We start from the raw sequence: 20,065 nt of genomic DNA, 5'->3' as shown, positions 1-20,065 counted from the left end.
GCTGTGGTATAGGCTGTCAGCCGCAGCTTCGACTTGACCCCTGGCCCGGGAACTTTCATATGCTCCAAGTGTGGACCTAAAAAAGTAAAACAAAAACAAACAAACAAAAAAGGAAACAGAATCATAGACAGAGAAAACAAACTTATAGTTACCAAAGGAGAAAGGGGGGTGGGTAAGGGGTCAATTCGAATTTTGGGATTAGCAGATACACACTATTAGATATAAAACAAATGACAAGGACCTACTGTATAGCACAGGGAACTATATCCACTGTCTTGTAATAAACTCTAATGGAAAAGAATATGAAAAAGTATGTACATCTTTATATATGTATCTTTGTGGTATGCCAGAAGCTAACACAACACTGTAAATAAACTATACTTCAGTAAAAATAATAAAAAATAAAGCTGTAACAATAATTACATGATACACTGAGAAAATGAAGTCAGTGACAGTAGACTGCAGACAGTGGAATGAGCTGCAGTCAAATGCCAGTTAGGCCTTGTCTTGGTGGAAGAGCTTTGGGAAGAGCAGAGCAGGGGTGGCTAGGAGGTGTATTTCATTAAAATGTCAGGAGGAATTTCTGACTGAATGAGTGTAGGGGTTAAGAGGAGGCTGAGCTGTGGTGGGAGTTGATGTTGGCCAGACAGATCAGGGATAGACTATACAGGTCATTCTTAAGATTTAAATCATTTTTTTTTTAATGGGAAGTTTAGTTGATTTACAAGGTGTTAATGTAGCAAAAGGATTCAGTTATACACACACATATATTCTTTTCCCATTATGGTTTTTTTTAAAAAATTATTATTAAAGTACAGTTGCTTCAGATGTTTTGTCAAGTTCTGTTGTACAACAGTGACCCAATCACACACATTTCCCGGTGCTGTGCAGTAGGATCGCACTGCTCATCCGTTCCACATATAACAGTTCGTATCCAACCCCCTGCCCCAAGTGCCCATTCATCCCATTCCCCCTCTTTCCACCTTGGGGACCCCAAGTCTGCTCTTCTTGGCCATGATCTGTTTCTTCTTTTTTTTTAATCTAAAATACGGAACATATGATCTATGTCTAGGTCATTTATAGGTCATTTAAGTTAATCTCAGGAACATTTTGTGGAAGGGCAGCAGGGAGGATGATGCATCAGAAAGGAGGAGACCAGTTAGACTAACTGGAGAAACACCCATTAACCATTACAATAGTCAGGCTGAAGGGCTGAACTGAGACTGTGGGAACTGGGAGGGGAAGGAGGAATTAGAGCCAGGAGATATTTAAAATGTTGAATCTGAGTGACTTGGTAGATTAGTTGAGAGTGCATGGTGGAGTTCCCATTGTGGCACAGCGGAAATGAATCTGACTGGGAACCATGAGGTTGCAGGTTTGATCCCTGGCGTCACTCAGTGGGTTAAGGATCTGGCGTTGCTGTGAGCTGTGGTGTAGGTCAAGGCTCAGATCTGGCATTGTTGTGGCTTTGGTGTAGGCCAGCAGTTGTAACTCCGATTGGACCCCTAGCCTGGGAAACTTCATATGCCATGGGTGTGGCCCTAAAAGGATAAAAAGACCAAAAAAAAAAAAATGGAAAGAAAAAGAAAAAAAAAGAAACTGGATGGTGAGGAAAGGGAAGGGTTCCTGGAAACTGAGTTTTCTTGTTTTGTCAAGAGGTATGAACATTAACCAATATAGGAAATTCAGGGGACATCGTTTTAGCTAGAAATTAGTCTAATTCTGAATATGCAAGTACGGATGCTTCCAATTACACACGTCCAGTGGGTAATTAGAAACGTAGGTCTGGAACTTGAGAGAGGTTAGGGCTGAGGATATAGAATGAAGAATCACCAAAATTGGTTAATTGAAGCCAGGGATATATATAAAATTTCACAGAAAATGACTGTGGAAGGTCAATGCCAGGCAGTCAAGTTCTCCAGGAGTCTGTGGTCCAAAGGCAGAAACCAGCTCTGCCTTTGAGAGGGGCAGGGGAATGCTGGAAAAAATGAGAGCCACGTTTGGCAACTGTCAGATCACATCTGCTTTCTGTGGCGTGGTTTCCGCACTGACTGACAATCAGCACACAAAAATATATGCAACCCATCAAACACACACATCCACCCTGCACATATCTGCCTAAATATTTAGACACAGCCAGGAAGTGACAGAAATTATTAAGAAATTGAAATTCCAATCACTAAAGGTGATCAGTGAAACTGAGATCAGCTCTCAATCCAACCAGACTCCCTTCATCAGACCAGAGGTTCATTTGTCACTTCTAGAGGGGGGAAGGGGCCATTCAACCAACGTGGAAGGTTCTCTATTTAACTGATGATTTATACCTTATCCCCTAATTCTCCTTTGGTGAATTTTTTTTTCTTGTGACATCCCAACACGAGAGGGTAGACTGAGGAAGTGAGCCAAGGGCAGGGCATAGGTATAGTTAAAAGGATATTAAACTTGGCATCAGAAGATTGAGTTCAAGTCCCAGCTCCACTGGTTTCTACCTCTGTGACCCAGCTTCCCTGAGCCTGTTCTTATCTGTAAAATAAGAATATTTACTCCTGAGTTCTTGTGTGGCACTGAGAAAAGGAATCTGACTAGGAACCATCAGGTTGCAGGTTCGATCCCTGGCCTCGCTCAGTGGGTTAAGGATCCGGCGTTGCCGTGAGCTGTGGTGTAGGTCGCAGACGCAGCTAAGACCTGGTGTTGCTGTGGCCCCGGTGCAGGTCAGTAGCTGTAGCTCCGATTTGTCCCCTAGCCTAGGAACTTCCATATGCTGCGAGTGCAGCGCTAAAAAGCAAAAAAAAAAAAAGAAAAAGAGGAACAGTAACTCCTGCCATACCTGCCTCACAGGGCACATAAGAGCCAAGAGATAATGTAAGTCAGTGGTTTCTGAATTGCATTCTTCTCCATGACAGCCTCCCTCAGTGGTCCCTCAGAAGCCACAACTCCAAGGCGGAGCTAGGGTTGGAATTATCCCCAAGGGCAGGGCACCAGTGTATCCTGGTCTGGCTACACCAGAGCAGCAACATTTTTATCTGCTTTATGCCCTGAGATGCCAAAGGAGATTTTGTTTGAAACTATGCATGTGTTACTGAAACATCCTTGAAACTCAGTGATACATATGAAAGGTCCACACATAAATATGAATTATTATCATTAGAGGATAAATAATTCACTGCCTTGGAAAAAAGTTGGAGGAAAAGGAAACATGTCTCTGGAAGTAGCCTTTTGGTTGCTTTTAATATATGATTTTTATTTTTTCCTTTACAGTTGATTTACAGTGTGCTGTCAATTTCTACTGTAGAGCAAAGTGACCCAGTCACATTATATATATGTATATATATTCTTTTTCTTACATTATCCTCCATCGGGTTCCATCGCAAGTGACTTGAAATTAGCCTTTTGGGTTATCTGTGCTCTGCAATTTCTGGTATCCTCCCTTGAACTTCATTATCAGATAATTAAGAATTCACTGCATGTGAATTTTTATTATAATAATTATAACTTGGCTCCTAGTACTACTGTGAATTACATCTCTTATAAGACCCCCGACTTAGTTATCTTGATTACATCTGTGAGCTGGGTGTTGAGTAGCTGGGCAAGGACTGCTACTGTCTTCCAGGTTCCTAGTTTAATCACGATTCCCCAGTCTGCAGCAGCCCAGTGGAATCTGGGGGAAGGGGCAGCGTCCCAGCCCTTGTCAGCTGCACAGACACCATTCAAGAGAGCAAACTGCTCCTCCTCCCCCGAGCTCAGAGTCACTGCGAGAGAACTGAATTTCCCTCCATGTTTTGGCGCATCATGGCACCATGAGACAAGGCTCTGTCACAAAAGAGGGCACCAGGGATGAGAAGCAGAGCTTAGGTTTTCCGTGGGCAGATCATTAACGACTTCCCCTTGGGGTGTCTTAATAGGATTCCCAGGAGTTCAGGATCTGAATGGTCTGTAGCGCTGATCTCCTTAGGAAAGGTCAGTAGGTTAACAAAGGAGAAATTTCAGGGCTGCTCTAGTTTTTAAAAAAATGGCATAGGAGTCCCCATTGTGACTCAGTGGGTTTAGAATCTGACACAGTGCCTGTGAGGATGCGGGTTTGATCCCTGGCCTCGATCCGTGGGTTAAGGACCCAGTGTTGCAAATGTGGCTTGGATCCAGCATAACTGTGGCTGTGGTGTAGCCCAGCAGCTGTAGTTCTGATTTGACCCCTAGCCCAGGAACTTCCATATACCACGGGTGTGGCTATTAAAAAAAAAAAAAAAAAAAGTATAAATCCTGATTGGGTACAATGACCATGGAAGCCAGAGGTAGTTAATAACTATTCCTGGATAAGAATATCGAGTTATGCTCAAGTCCCTCCTTTTCAACGGTAACATCCAAGAAATGCCAGTGAGAAATAAAGGGAACATTTAATTTAAGAAAGCTCTTAAATTCTTAATTACCTTAGCCTCTGAAGACTGCAGGCCTTTCAATCAACATCTCTCCAGGCTGTAGCTTTTGCAGTCAACATATTCCAAAATCTGCTTCCAGCTCCTCAGGGATGTGTCACCCAGTCGCTTGTCTCTCTTCAGTGTCCCTTTTTCCAATGACACCTGGACATCCAGCCAGGACACTGGGAGGAAGCAGTGCAGGTGTTTTCCATTTTTTTCCCTCACCCAGGGAAAAGGGGGGATTGGAATAATGTTTCTTAAAGTCATGTTCAAGGTCTAGGTGGCCTCGGTCATGGTAGGAAAATGAGAAAAGCGTTGAGTCTCTAAATGGAAAACAAGGAGATCATAGGGAGGGGGCTGAAGGAAAATCCCAGAATCCTTCACTGGCCTCAAGCAGGAGCAGGAAAGAGATACAGACAGAGCCAGAGGGTCCCAGCTCCCATCAGCTTGTATCATAGAGATAAGCATGAGGCAGACTAAAGGGCAGGGCCCAAAGAGCATGATCCTCATTTGAGAACTTCCAGAACCTTACCAGGAACTGCTAGCTGCTCCCTCGGATAGTGTAGGAACACACAAATTGCCACGCGAGCCACAAACACCATCCACCCAGCCTAGAAGCTGCTTTATCATGAAAACTCTGGAGATGTACTAGGGGAGGGCATCTTGCTCCCAAAGCTTCAAACCCCAAACGTTTTTAGTGTCCAGCACGAGTGTCCTAAGAGCAAAGTGTCTGTAGTTCAAAGAGCTCTTGTGCAGAATGGGCGGCGGAGAAGAAAAGGAAGTGGGAAAGAGAAGCAGGCTTCACAGAAAATCTAGTTTGTACAAGGCTTTTACACTGAGCACTTGAAAGGCTCCCCCCAAACCTCATGAATTAAGTAATTCTACTCCCAATTTTCCAGATGAGGAAACAGAATCGGAAAGGTCAGGCCCTGTGTCCGAGGTCACATCAGGAATATGGGGTAGAGCTGAGTTTCTCTCTCTCATCCACTGCATTCAACTAATTGCTAAATCCTATCGGTTTGGCCTCTTAAAGGAGCCTCAGCTCAGTCTCCTGCGGACCAGTCTTATTACCATGAGTCTCTAGTTCAGTCTGGACCATGGCAATGACCGCTTAAGTGGCCTCCCTATTTGTCACACTCCCCTGCCTGTTCCCCTGCCCCTGGCCTCCCACATCCTCCTCCATTGGCCATAGTTTCCTTTCTAAAATACAGAGCTGAGGAGTTCCCTGGTGGCCTAGGGGTTAAGGAGCTGGCATTGTCACTGCTGTGGCTCAGGTCACTGTAGTGGTGTGGGTTCGATCCCTGGCCCAGGAATTTTTGCATGCTGCGGGCACAGCCAAAAAAAAAAAAAACAAAAACAAAAACAGAGCTGATCTTACTACTCCATGGTTAGAAAGCTTCCACAATTCTAACACCTACAGGATAAAGACAAAACTCCTTTGTGTGACTTACAAGGCCCTCGATAGCCTGGTTCCTGGCAGCTCCTCCAGTCCTCCAGTCCTCCAGTCTCTTCTCTGGCCATACTTAGTCTAACTTGAAACTCCACACATGTTAACTTCTCTTGCTAAGTTCGCCAACATGCTCTTTCGTATCTTGGTACACGTCCCTGCACTAGAAGGTCCTTACCACCTGCCCTAGACCATCCTGGTAAAAATCTTTTTTCTCTTTATGTCCCAGTTTGGAACATCACACCTTCTGTGTACCCTACCCTGACACCCACAGGCTTGGGTGCTTCTCCCCCCTGTGCACACACTACCCTGTAAACAGGTCCTTTCTAGCAATAATGACATATCATGATTGGCTCTTTATGGATGTGTCTATACCCTCACCAGCCAGGGATTGTGCCTCTTCAGTTCCTTCTTGCATTTAACACAGTGTCTTTCCCATAGGAGGCACGAAATAAGAACTTGTTGAATAAAGTGAATTAATGAATGAGTGAAAATTTTAAAAACGCATTGTGAAATAAATGGAGGAAACTTTTTAAAAACAGGTATCTTGGACTCCAAAGCTGCACTATTAAAGGAATTTTGATTCAGTACTAGAATGTTAGATTTCTTCTATAAAACACAGGCAGAACAAGAAAAATAATTAGAGAACTCATATAAAATTTGAATTTAAAGCAGATAAGGTAATATTATTACTCACTGAGTTTGCAAAGCGTATACACACAGAACTGTGATAAGTTATGTAATATTGCATAGTTTCCAAAGGATACTTCTATACACTACTTCATTTGAATGTAATAGCAACCCAAGGGGTAAGACAGAGGTACTATTTACTATCCCTGCTTTTCAGGTGAGAAAACTAAAAATCAAAGAAGTTAAAGTGACGCAGAGACAGAGAGAGACCAGAACCAAAACCTTCCAGGGGCAAGTTCAGAATTCCTCCTTTTACCAGGTGACCTCAGCTAGCAGGCTTTGACCATTCAACTAACAGTGACAATGCACTAGGGCTTTCCAGTTTACCTCCCTGACAGACTCCCTACATCCTTTCTCATAATAGCCGATAGGGTCCCAGGCACCTCAAGACTCAAAACAGGTCAACTTCTTCAGAGTCGAGACTCCACTCCCTCAATCTTCCTATCAACCAACCAGCTGACATGGTCTCAAGCTTTAGCATCTCATTTCTGAAGATTATGGCCAGAGAGGGAACAGGCAGGGCAAGGCCAAGGCACAATGGTGGGAGCACAGAGGGAGCGAAGGGATACAGAAAGAGGCGCCAGGGTTAGGGTCACATTCTAGCTCCACCCACTCACTTTTCCATAGACACGTCCAATTGTTCTAGCGCCTTCTGTGGAAATACTTTTCTTTCCTCACTGGACTGTTCAAGTGCCTTTGTTGAAAATCATTTGACTGCATGTATAAATGGTCTATTCTTGAGCACTCTATTTGGTGCCATTGATTTATTTTTATCTCCTAACAGTCCTCTGTCTTCATAGCGTGGCTTTATTCTAAGGAATGAAGCCAGGGTAAGTCCTTGAACTTTGTTCCTTTTTAGCATTTTTTGGGGCGATCGAGGTCTTTTGTATATAAATGTGAGAGAGAATTTCTACCAAAAAAACCCTTGTGAGATGATGATTGGAATTGCTTTGAATCAATAGATCAATATGGGGAGAACTGACATCTTAACAATACTGACTCTTCTGATCCTTAAACGTGATTCAGCTATCCATTTATTTCGGTCCTTTAAAATTTCTCTTAGCGATGTTTTGTAGTTTCTAGTGCAGAGGTCTGACACACCTTTTGTTAAATATATTCTCAGGTATTATATGTTTTTTTACCGTCTATCGAAAGTGGAGTTACAGGTTTTTGATTTTTTTCATTTTCCAATTCTCCCTATTAAGAGCAAATGTGAATTTACCTTGGAGTTCATAAAACCTAAGCTTCACAGTCCGCTCTTGAAAAGATCCTTTGACAGACCTAGCAGTTTTATAATCAGAATTTTGTATCATTTTTCTTAAATAGGTCCCTTTATTAAATGGCCAAAAATTCAAATCACATAAAACTTAGATTCATCCTCCGTCTGACAGCAATGTTCTTGATTTCTCTTAGAGCCTCACCTTACTTATCTGTAAAGTTGAGAAAATGATCCCTACCTCCTAGAATTATATGTGTTTGTGGTGGTAAATGACATAGAACAAAATTTACCAGAGATCACTGTGAAGTACACAGTCCAGTGGCATTGAGTGCACAATGTTGTACAACCATTACCACTATCTAGTCCCATGACTTTTTCATCACCCCCAAAGGAAACCCTGTAGCCTTAAGCAATCACTCCCCATCCTCCACTCCTCCCAGCCTCTGGCAACCATGAATCAGTTTTCCATTTCTATGGATTTACCTATTCTGGATATTTCACACAAATGGAATCCTGCAATCTGTGGCCTTTGTGTCTGGCTTCTTTCACCTAACGTACTGTTTTTAGGGTTTATCTGTGTTGTAGCGTGTATCAGTACTTTGCTCCTTTTTTATAGCTGAGTAATATTCCATTGCCATAGATCATGCTTTGTCTCACTGCTCATCTGTTTACATATATTTGGGTTGTTTCCACCTTTTGGCTCTTGTGAATAGTGTTGCCCTGAACATGGGTGTACAAATTTTTGTTTAAACACCTGTTCCCAATTCTTTGGGGCATATATCCAGGAGTGGAATTGCTGAGTCACAGGGTAATTCCAAGTTTAACTTGTTAAGGAAACACCGACCTGTTTTCCCTCACAGGGTTATTTTCAGGATCAAATGAGCCAAGAAGTGTAAAGCTTTTATTACAGTGCCTGGCACCTAGACCTCAATCAATCACTGCTGAGAGAGAAAATTCAAATTGGTTACAAATAATCAGCAACAGAGTACATCTGTTGTAAAATACATCTGTATGTTGGAAGGAACAATCATGCCTGCCCTTCATGCTTTTATGTGGAGGGACTGTGATTAGAGCAACAATCCAAGCCTTTGTTCCATCCCTTTTCTTACCCCTTCCGGGAAAAGAGGAGTGACTTTCTATCTGGTCTTTCTCAGACCATACAAGGCGTGCCTATGTCAGCCCATTTCACTCTTCCCTTGGGATCTATGTGCCTGTGGGGAGCAGGGACTCAATCTCCTGGACTCTGCTACACCATAAAGTTTTTAGGGGCAGGCTCCTAAAACAGGGGCCTGAGGCAGTTCAGCCCTGGCTAAGGCTGCCATAGCCACTGGTGGGTAAACAATCTGGGGCATAGTACCAGCAGGCACACCTGCTAACCGACCCAAACACCTTCCTCATGAGTAATAATGATTTTATTCTTGAGTACTCAGCCATAAAAAAAGAATGAAATAGTGTCATTTCCAGCAACGTGGTTGAACCTAGAGATGCTCATACTAAGTGAATTAGGTCCGACAGAAAAAGACAAATATCATGACATCTCTTGTACGTGGAATCTAAAGAACGACGCAAAAGAACCTGTCTATGAAACAGGCTCACAGACACAGAAAACAAATGTAGGGTTACCAAAGGAGAAAGGGGGTGGGGAAGGATAAATTGGGAGTTTGGGATTAGTAGACACATCCTATTATGTACATATAATAGGTAAACAACAACAAGGCCCTACAATATAGCACAGGGAACTATATTCAATATCATGGAATAAACCATAAGGGAAAAGAATATAAAAACAGATATATGCGTATAACTGAATCACTTTGCTGTACACCAGAAACTAATACAACATTGCAAATACACTCCACTTCAATTACAATAAAGATTTTATTTTTGACTTACATTTGCCTGACCCCCATGTGTCTTAAACAATTGGTTCTGTCAGTGGGCAGGACAGAGGGATTACACAGTACTCCCCCCACCCCTGCCCCAACCTGGCAAAAACACCCTGAACATATTCAGAAAAATTAACAAGCCAGTTTCAAACACCCATGGTCTTCTATCGCAAATATAAGTAGGTTAAAAGACAAACTTTAAAATGAGATCAAATATAATGAGCAACTATTTGTGTTTTTCCAAATAGTTTTTTATCCTTTGATCTTGGAAGACGTGGAATTAAAAGAGAGAGCCTTTGAGCGCTTCTGCGGTATTGTTATAATAAACCTTGATACAGAAAATGCTTTACAAGCAATTCCCCATTGTGGAGAGGCTTCATTTCAGAGTCCCTATGTTCTTAAATTAACAACCTTGAGATGGTATTTGTTTTCATTTTTGTACTTAATAGGGCATAACATCACCGTCATTCTTTTGGTTTTTTTTCCCCCTGGGGTGAGTATAGAATTGATAAGCAGTGAATGCTTTTAATTCTATTCAGTAAACATTTATTGAGCACCTGCTAAGTGCCAGACACTGTGCCAGGCAGTTTGCGGGAGACCAAGATGGGTAACATTCAATTTCATACACAAGGAGCTTTAGTCTAGTGGCAAATGAAGAAGATACTTACATAAGCAACTACACAGCAAAATTTAGCTGAACTGCTTTAAATGGGTTTCAGCCATTTGGTTTAGATGATTAAAATCTAGAACATCTCACCAAAGGGAATTAGACGCAGAATTTTTATTTTATGACTATTCCCATGATGGTTGCACTCACTTCTGTCAGACTCAATTCCTTTCTCCCTTTGGAAAATGACATGTTTCCTTTAGCTGCAAACATACCGTGAACAGTTCAACCAACAGTTTATTTTCTTTGAAACCATCCTTTAAATAGCTTAATTGCCTAGTTTTTGCTGCTATTTCTCAAGTGGGTAGCAGGCGACATCAGGCTGATGTGTGAACAAACTAGTGAATGAACAGAATCCTGAAAAGGGATTCAGAAACCATCATTTTTTTTTTCTTTTTACAGCCACACCTGTGGCATGTGGAAGTTCCCAGGATAGGGGTCCCAGCAGAGCTGCAGCTGCAGCCTATGCCAGAGCCATAGCAATGCGGGATCCGAGCCGCACCTGAAATGTATACTGTAGCTTGCGGTAACGCACGATCCTTAACCTACTGAGGGAAGCCAAGGATCGAACCCGCATCCTCATGGACACTATGTCAGGTTCTTAACCCATTAAGCCACAATGGGAACTCCATAAATTTTATTTTCGTCTCAACTATATCCCTTACTAATTTCTTCCTCCTAAGCCACTTTCCAGGGTCCCAGCCCACACTGTCTAAATTCATCCAGAGCATCTATGACCAGGCAAACCTAGGTATCAACAGACCCTGAAGGACAGATACAGGGACAGGCAAGGCCCAAAGGAGAGGCAAGCTGTAGCTAAATGATTTAGGATGGTGGGGCTTTGAAGCCAGATGCTCAGCCTTGAATTCTGGCTATTTTGCCTATTAGCTGTGTGATCTTGGGCAGAGACGATGACTTGAGTTTTTTCATCTGTAAAATAAGGATGATCATAGCCTCAGCTTCATAGGTTTGTTTTGAGGAATAAACGCAAGTTAATATCTGCATGCGTGGGGACGGCCCTTCGAACAGGGTAAGGACTGAGGCCTGTCAGTTGAAACAGAGTCCCTGTGTGTGGAACACAGAGAGGGGGATGAAAACACAGCCCCTGAAGGACACGAGGAGGGCAGAATGAGGTAGAATGAAGTGAAATTAAAAAAATGGACAGAATGAAGGGAAAGGGATAAGATGGAAAAGAATGAGGCAAATGCATGGCTCAGAGTAAGGCAATGACCCCACCGCAAAGTGGGGAAAGAAAGGAATGACATCCTTTTGCTTCCTCTTCTACATGCTCTCGGGCAACTCACTTGACCTCCCTGCATCTGACTCTCTCTGATAAACAGATGAGAGGCAGTGGAGTATTGTGGCTAAATACCAGCATCCCCACTGACCAGCTGTGTGACCTTGGCCAAGTCGCTTAACCTCTCTAGGCCTTAGTTTCAACTGCTCCCTGAGGATACTAATAATTCCTACACCTTTATAGGATTATGGGATCGGGAAGTGTGTATTTAACTCAAGAGGTCTCAGGATATGTTTGTATATAAAGGCATTTTATAAACTTCAAAAGGAACACAACCCCATAAATATTAGGGATTATTAGGGCCTTCAAATTTATCTAGAGACCACTGTGGCTTAAACATTTTTTTCTTTCTCTTCTCATCCAATGGTTTTTTGGAAACTAATTGAGAAGCTCGGTCAGTAGAGAGATTTCATAGCTTCTCTCTCTCCTCTCTGTGGGCTGGATTCCTAGCGAACTCTCTCCCTCTGGATAGCTGTAAAAGCAAGAAGTGCTGCCAGGACAGCTCTTATCAAAATATTTTAGCACTTCTGCATCTGGTCCTGGCCATAAAATAGAAGTGAAGAAACACTTATGTAAAGCTTTCAGAGCTGTGAAAGAAAAAGAGAGCTCTTATTTTATTGGCTCTGGTTCATCTATCTCCAGGACAGGGAAGAAAAAAATAACTTAAAGACTTAAAGCAAAAAGGCATTCTGTGAAAGAAACTTGAAGATGTGACATGAGCATCAGTAACTAAGATAAACAAGAGAGGAAAAAAGAGTGACTGTTGTTGAGTGAATTATCCTTCCCTGGGCTCTGTTCGGCTCTGTGTACCAAGGAAACTTATGAGCGGGGGCCCATGGGAGAACTCAGATCCATATGCTAACGGATCAGCTTTCACGCCATCCTGCCCACTCGTGCCCACCTGCTGCGCTGGCGGCCCACCTCCATACCAGCCAGTTTCCCCAGGGCCCCAAACCTCTTCCTCTCATTTTCTGCTACAGCCAGATTACTTCTGCCCCAGCCCTTCTTGTGATGGAATAGGAAATGGGTAAGAGAGACAGCATTCATTTAATATTTATTGGGTAGCTACCATGCTGCAGACACTGAGCTAGGATCTGGGGTATGAAGATACCTAAGATCAAGTCCTGCACTCAGAGTTCCCTGAGTGCAAAGCTCCTGGCAAGAACTAGCATGGGGCGGGAGTGGCGGTGGGGGTTGGGGGGATGTCCCAGGGGCACAGATGGGGTGGTTACTCTCCCTGAAGGCTAGGAAAGACACAAGTTTTCACTGAGCATGTGCTGCTTCGGTTCTCTTAGGCAGTCACCATAGCCCTTCTGTAGGGGGCATCGTTTTCATCACTCTACAGATGAGGAAACCAAGGTTCAATGCAATGAAGTAACTCACTCAAGGTCGCAAGTTACTGAATCTAGATATGACACCAAAGCCTCTGTTCTCTCCAGTAACTTCGTGCCATTGGCATCAGACAGGATAATGCTGGTGAGATTCAGAGGAAAGGAGCCCAGCTAGGTAGGAAACCCTAGGTCAAATTCTGGCTGACATGTGGCAGAGAGGAAAGGTGATTGGGAAAAACAGGGACAAGTGAGGAGAGAGACCATCGGAAGAAAGAGGGGAAAGCAGTGGTGTGCGGACCCCTGCTTCGCCGACACTCACATTCCGCAGCAGTTTCCCCCGCTGCCTGCCACAGTGGGAGGATCTATAGAGGAGAAACTGCCAAATGTTACAAATTAGTTTTTCCCCCCAATAAGCCCGTTTACCAGCACACCCCTGGAAGGAAGGCATGAGAAAAGAGTGCGGATGGGCTTTGGAGAATTTCCTGGCAGATATTTTCGGCGGGGAAACTGAAACGGCAAGGGATTTGCATCCCGTCTGCTCACATGCCTCTATTTCTCGTGATACAGGAGAGGAAGCACGGAGAGCGTGTGTAAATGTTAACAGACTTTCTTCGTTCCCTCTTAACACACTGATAGTCGGAATTCTTTGGACCGCGAGTGACAGAAACCAAATTCAAACGACCTTGAGCAAAAAGGAACACAGATTTGATCGGGCCCTCTAACCAGGAAGTCCAGGAAGGACCTGGGCTCTGGGATCCCTAAGAGGTGGGAAGTCCATCAGTGGTCAGCTCCAGATCTTTTCCTCCCTCTCCATTTTCACCTTGACTGTGGGCATTCACCTGATTCCTTCCAATTACGCGGTGGGGGCAGGGGGTGCTATGCAGAGGAGGTGGGAGTAGGAGAAGTCCAGAGTGGGAAAGGGAGGGAATGGTCACAGATATTATCAAGTTTGCATCATCCCGACTTGGGGACCCCAGAGGATGGAGGTAGTTTTTGCCATCCAGCCTCCAACTCTATCCCAGGGAACAAATGGGACTGTCCTGCCTTGAGTCACATACCATGTCTGGGTCCAGTCTCTGCGGCCAGAGGAATGGGACCCTGACTGGCTAGACCTTGGTGACGTTTGCATGCCTGAGGCCAGAGAGAGCGAGGTTCTGTTTAGTAGACCCTTCTGGTTTAGGGCAGGTCAAGCAGCTATAGTTACCAGAAGAAGTGGGAAAGTTTAGTGAAAGTGGACCCAACAAAAGTACGTCCACTCTGCCTGCTAATCTTATTTTCAGAAGTATTAGCATTCTGGATGCTTTAAAGGACTTAACTGAGGTGTTTATGCTGCACGGGACAAGGATACAATCATTTGACATCAGGATTCTTTCTCTATCAAAACTGATGTTCACCTCCACTTACAACAACTTTCAAAAGTCTTGGAGTTCCCTGGTGGCCTAGTGGGTTAAGGATCTGGTACTGGTACTGCTGTGGCTCATGTTAGATCCCTGGCCCTGGAACTTCTGCTTGCCTTGGGCACAGCAAAGAAAAAAAAAAAATTCTGTAAGGCCCCATAAACTCTGGCCCCCTGCCTACATCTCTATCCCTAATCTCCCTTCCTATCACTTCTTAGCCACCCCAGTCTCTCCTTCATTTACTCCACTCCAGTCACATGAGTGGGCTTTCTTTCTGTTTCTAGAGGAAGTCAAGTTCATTCCCATCCCTTGCATTTCCCCCCCTTTTTTTCTTTCCATAGCCACACTTGTAGAATGTGGAAGTTCCCAGGCTAGGGGTCAAATCAGAGCTGCAGTTGAGGCCTACGCCACAGCCACGTGAACACTGGATCTGAGCTGCAGGCAATGCCAAATCCTTAACCCACTGAGCAAGGTCAGGGATCAAAACCGCATCCTCACAGAGACTACGTTGGGTCCTTAACCCACTGAGTCACAGTGGGAACTCCAGATCCTCCAGATTGCTAACTGCTGTTCTTCCTGCCAGAAGCGCTCATCCCTGCTGGCTGGCTTCTCAGACCTCATCTCAAATATTCCTTTTCAGAAGGACTTACCTTAATGCTCATAGGTCAACTACCTTTTCCTCCACCTCTAAACAATTTCTCCCTTTAGGTCTGTCTTATTTCACTGATATCAATCACCATCTCCCCTTTTCTTTTTCACTGATGATTAGTTTCCTTATCAACTGACTGTATCTCTACTAGAATGTAAGCTCCATCAGAGCAGGAACCATGTCTGTCTTTTTCACGGCTACGTCCCCCGGCCCTAGCACAGTGTCTCCAACAGAACAGTGCCAATCAATACCTGTGGAAGGAGAAATTGAATGAAATTGTATGTATCGTGCAACTCTAACCAGCAGAATGAACCTTGGGGTAGGAAAAGAGGTTCAGGCTTTGTGTAGAATTAACTCAGTTTCCTTGGGACAATCTCCCCACCTCTGTCTTCTATCCTCATTTCTGCTCCACTTCAGCTGCTCAGAAGGAAATGATATTCCGTTTCAGACCACATCTAATGCTGTCTCTGATTCACTTCATCTTGATCTTTCTGCTGCCTGTGGAATGACTGCCCACTAAGTCGCTTGATTTTTCTCTAATTTTAAGTTCTGCAACTCGATGCTCCCTTCCCGTCCCTCCTACCTCTCACGCCCGTCCTTGTCTCTCTTATGCTGGCTCTGATCTTCCCATTAGTCCTGGACATCCATCAAATCTCAGTTTATTTTATTTGCATATTTATCATCATGTGACGACAGGTGAGTCCAAAAGAGACTTCTAGAGGCCAAAAGATGTACAAGAACCAAAGCTTCATAAACCAACCAAGAGCAGGAATCCGAATTCACCAGTGTTATTGATAGGAGACTATAACAATTTTCTCTAGGAAATTTAATATCAAAATCATTTATACACTGACCAGAATATATTCAGGAGTCTCATTAATATCGATCTAGTCACAAAAACTGATGTCAGAAAATATGACCTTAACACAAAGAAAACAAAAAATCAGAGATGAGGACAAAAGTTTATGCCTAAAGTTCTTCATCGGAGTCTTATTCATAATTAGAAAACACTTGTAAGAAAAGCCAGTGCTCAAAAAAAGGGAAGAAATAAAGATGCTTTTAAAAAAATGATTGTTTAAAACACTTAATACATGGGAAAATAATCATGTTATATTATTGAGTGAAAATAGAGGACACAAAATTTATATATATGTATATATATATGTTTGGTATATGTGTGTACATATTTAAAGCTATACACACACACACACATCTACATGTATAGAGAGAGAGGGAGAGGGAACAACAAAACATTCCATGTTATTAGCAGTTTTTATACTTTTAAAATATTCCCTAAACTGTCAACAATGATTTTATGATACCATTGATTTTCAAAACAACAAATGACTTTACTTTTATTCTATAAATACCAATTTTTTGCCTATATGATATATTTCACAATTTAATTTTTAAAAACCTGACTTTGGATCATTTGCAAAAACTATCTTTTTTCTTTTTCTTAGTTTTTTTAAGACCATGCCCAACACAGAGGCCCCCGGGGGTTGTTTGTTCTCGTATAAACAGGGTGGAATAACTCTAACTACACTAAGGCAGGTGGATCAAGTGTCCCGGGTGTGAGCAGCGAGTGGCAAGGGAAAGGACAGAATCAACTTTTCAAGTTTCCATCAGTGACGCTTGGCCTTGTTTAATTAATGAAGGCAATTGTTTGTCAATAGCCGTTTCCTGAGTTTCGAAGGCAAGCCTCACAAGGAGAAAACAACTGAAATTACAGCTAATGGGATGGATGTTTAAAAGACGAGGAGAGCGGATATGTAGAAAACGAGATGCTGATTCATAAGTTGAAACGCATAATTATTAGAGATAATCAGCAAACCTTTATATCCACTAATGGAATAAAATACAAATTACATAGTCAGCACAATCCAGCGCTTGCAAGCTATGAGGATAATGCACAACAATAAAGAACAGCTGCTAAGTTAATTGACCATTTCCATTTTTATTAATTGGAGAACTACATGGCAATCATTTAAATTGAAAAGAACTATATTTGGTGGGTAATATGTTTAATGATTCCAGATACTTTTTTTCACTGAAATATTTATTCTCATCCTATTAACAGATTTTTTTTTTTATCGTTGAGACTATGTTAAAAGCCCAAGTAGTATGCAACACCTCTGGGCCTTCGTTCCTCATCTATAAAATAAGGATGACGGAACACTGGTGCTAATGTTTCATTCTATGGCAGTGGGGGTACAGGACTTCACAAAGACTTCACCCCATTTCAGGGAATTTGATGAAGACATAAAAGTGTGATTACCATCCATATCTTTGGCATTCCAATTTTTTTTTTAATCAAGCAGCATTGGTGATCTTATTGCTAAGCTTTAAAATAAGCAGATATTGTACACCTAAACTTATATATTTACTCTGATGTCTTAAAATTGTTTTACTTACGAGGCAGAGATCCACATAAGACTTTGTTGGGGGAAAACATGGCTTTACTGTCTTAACAACAACAACAAGTTTGAAAACTCCTGAGCTAGAGGAGCTCAAGTCTGTGCTCCGCTGAGCCTCTGCGATGGTCTACAAGCAGCATCCTAACCTTCCGGTTCTGAAAGTGTTTGATCTAGGCCTTGCCCTGACCTAGCTCATCACCTAGAACTAATACTGCCGCAGGACCAGGGGCCATTCCCACTTTTCACTTTTGAAAAATTGCTCAAAGGATCTAATGACGTCTTCACACTTTTAAAACTGTCACCCAAAGGAAGCCGTTTATGTTAATCATTCAATGAAAAAAAAGCTGGCTACAAAGACATGTGAATACTTCCCACTTACAAATATATAGCTGACTCTAGATAAATACGGGTAAAATGATTTTTTATACAGAGCTTACCATGAAGCATTACTATTCAAAGCACTGTGTGTATATTAGCAACTCATGTTTTGCCCTCAGTAGCTCGAAGAGGTAGATCATGTTGTTATCACCTTCATTTTACAGATGAGGAAACCGACATACAGCACTTAATTACATGACCTACGCAAGGTTATACAAACACAGAGAAAGAAATATCTGCAAGTATTTGTTCCAAAAATTGTAAGACCATGGGTAATGTCTGCACTTTTGCCTGTGTGCCATCTCTAAAGAAGCATTTGCGTTACTCAGGTGACAAAAGGAGAGGCAGAGAGTGCCCATGCTTGCTTTTCCTGGTGCAGCTCATCTGGAGTCTGAGTGCTGGTGGAAGCCCCTGGGATCATGGACTCTGCTCTATTTGGAATCAGGCAATGATCCATTAGGATTTGCAGACAGCCCTTTGTTCTGCAAAATACAGGATGGTAGCAATTTTTATTTAGTTGGCAAGAAGTGGCTATGATAAAATATCTTGGATAGAAAACTTGCTCTTACAGGCTGTCTCTCTTTTACTAAGAGTGAGTCTTCAACCTGCCTCACCAGGCTGTCAGTGCCAGCCCCAGATAAGCCAGGCTTGCAGAAATTACATCTTCATTCACTTGGTTCCGTGAGAATTGGGGATCTGGCGCCATCGTGCACTGGTATGGTGTTGAACTGCTTATTTTTATCTTTTTTTATTTTTTTTGTCTTTTGTCGTTTTAGGACCACACCCACGGGGTATGGAGTTCCCAGGCTTGGGGTCTAATCGGAGCTGTAGCTGCTGGCCTATGCCAGAGCCACAGCAATGCGGGATCCGAGTCGTGTCTGCAAATTATACCACAGCTCATGACAACGCCGGATCTTTAACCCACTGAGCAAGGCCAGGGACGAACCTGCAACCTCATGGTTCCTAGTCAGATTTGTTTCTGCTGCGCCATGATAGGAACTCCATGAATTGCTTATTTTTAATTGTCTTTATCTGCTTTAAGTCTCTGTGCTTAATTTCCCCAATGAGCCTGTGAACTCTTAGAGGTCAGTGATGCTCTGGGCAATACTTCCTTACTTTCCCAGAATGCATTAAGTACAGAAAGTGATGTATGGTAGCTCAGTGAAATGGAATTATTTATAAATAAATGGAATATATGTATATAAATATATATAGATATAAACTGAATTGTATCTAATGTAGATTTTGGCATTTGGAGTATTTATTTTCTGTTTTAAACCGATGGGTAGCACATCAATAAGTCATCACTTCAAGGTAATGTCCCATTCAAAACAGATCACTAGGATATGTGCTCTAAACAACAACAACACAAACCCCCAGCTGGACTGGCTGGCTGGGTTATGCCAGGTCACGCTGTGGTGCTGTGAGTTACCTTAGAGGACCCAAACTGCAAGAACCCCACTAATACACCCTCAATAAAGAGTACAAAGCCTTTCTCCTCTTTCCTTCCTTTTTCTGCATAATTCAGGCCTCAAGCCATCACGGGGGGAAAGTAAGGTGGACATAATTCCGATGAGTGGCCTGCTATCCTGTGTCAGAGCTCAATTAGGACGAGAAGGGCTCTGTGCAGGGAAAGGAGGAGCCAACACACAGGAGAGTTAGTCAAGTAAATAACTATATTGAAAATAAGGAAGGTTAAATTTCTCACTGTCTTCTAAGACAATAAAAGGAAAAAAATGACCGTGAATACCGTGGCGTTGAATTGATATTGAAGGTATCAATGCACGCTCACAGATTTTAATATATAAGGAAATCAATTTAGGTGTAAATATGTTTATGCATATTTATGCCTCTAGTCATATACATATATATGTGTATATACTTAGATTCTATCTCTTACCTAAATATTTTTCTGACTTTTTTATATTTTCAATTCTACATTTACTTCATCTGGGATTTATTTTTGAGTACAGTGTGAGATGAGGTGCCACTTTTTTTTTTTTTTTTGACCGTATAGCCAGGCACTTTCACCAACACTATTTATTGAATAATTCATCTTTCCCCATTGATCTGAGATACTTCCATTTCTGTCTTTAACGTTGACTGTAAACATCTTAGAAAAGCAACTTTAAGAGTCTCATTAATGATGGAGGGATGCTGACGCATCTCCATCTCTTTCTGCCATCGTCTTGGGTCATCAATGGCTTCTTTCCAGAAGACTTCCTTAAATTCAACACTTCCCAGACCAAACCGACCTTGTCTGTCCTCACCTATT

The 20,065-nt window shown here is 42.5% G+C and overlaps 1 protein-coding gene across 2 annotated transcripts in view; it reads right to left on the bottom strand.

The window, feature by feature from the left end:
* Positions 1-20,065, bottom strand: part of VTCN1 (V-set domain containing T-cell activation inhibitor 1) — a 194,301-nt gene that overhangs the window by 156,769 nt on the left and 17,467 nt on the right. Inside the window, exon 3 of one of the 2 annotated variants that reach the window (XM_021089976.1) lies at positions 4,425-4,594. The exons of the other annotated variant lie outside the window; for it this stretch is intronic. The gene's annotated coding sequence lies outside the window, so the exon portion shown is untranslated. The remainder of the gene's footprint in view (positions 1-4,424; positions 4,595-20,065) is intronic. 2 annotated transcript variants of the gene reach the window in all.

Source organism: Sus scrofa, chromosome 4 (assembly GCF_000003025.6).
Source record: "Sus scrofa isolate TJ Tabasco breed Duroc chromosome 4, Sscrofa11.1, whole genome shotgun sequence".
Lineage (NCBI taxonomy): Eukaryota > Metazoa > Chordata > Mammalia > Artiodactyla > Suidae > Sus > Sus scrofa.
This window is presented reverse-complemented; position numbering and strand designations above follow the sequence as displayed.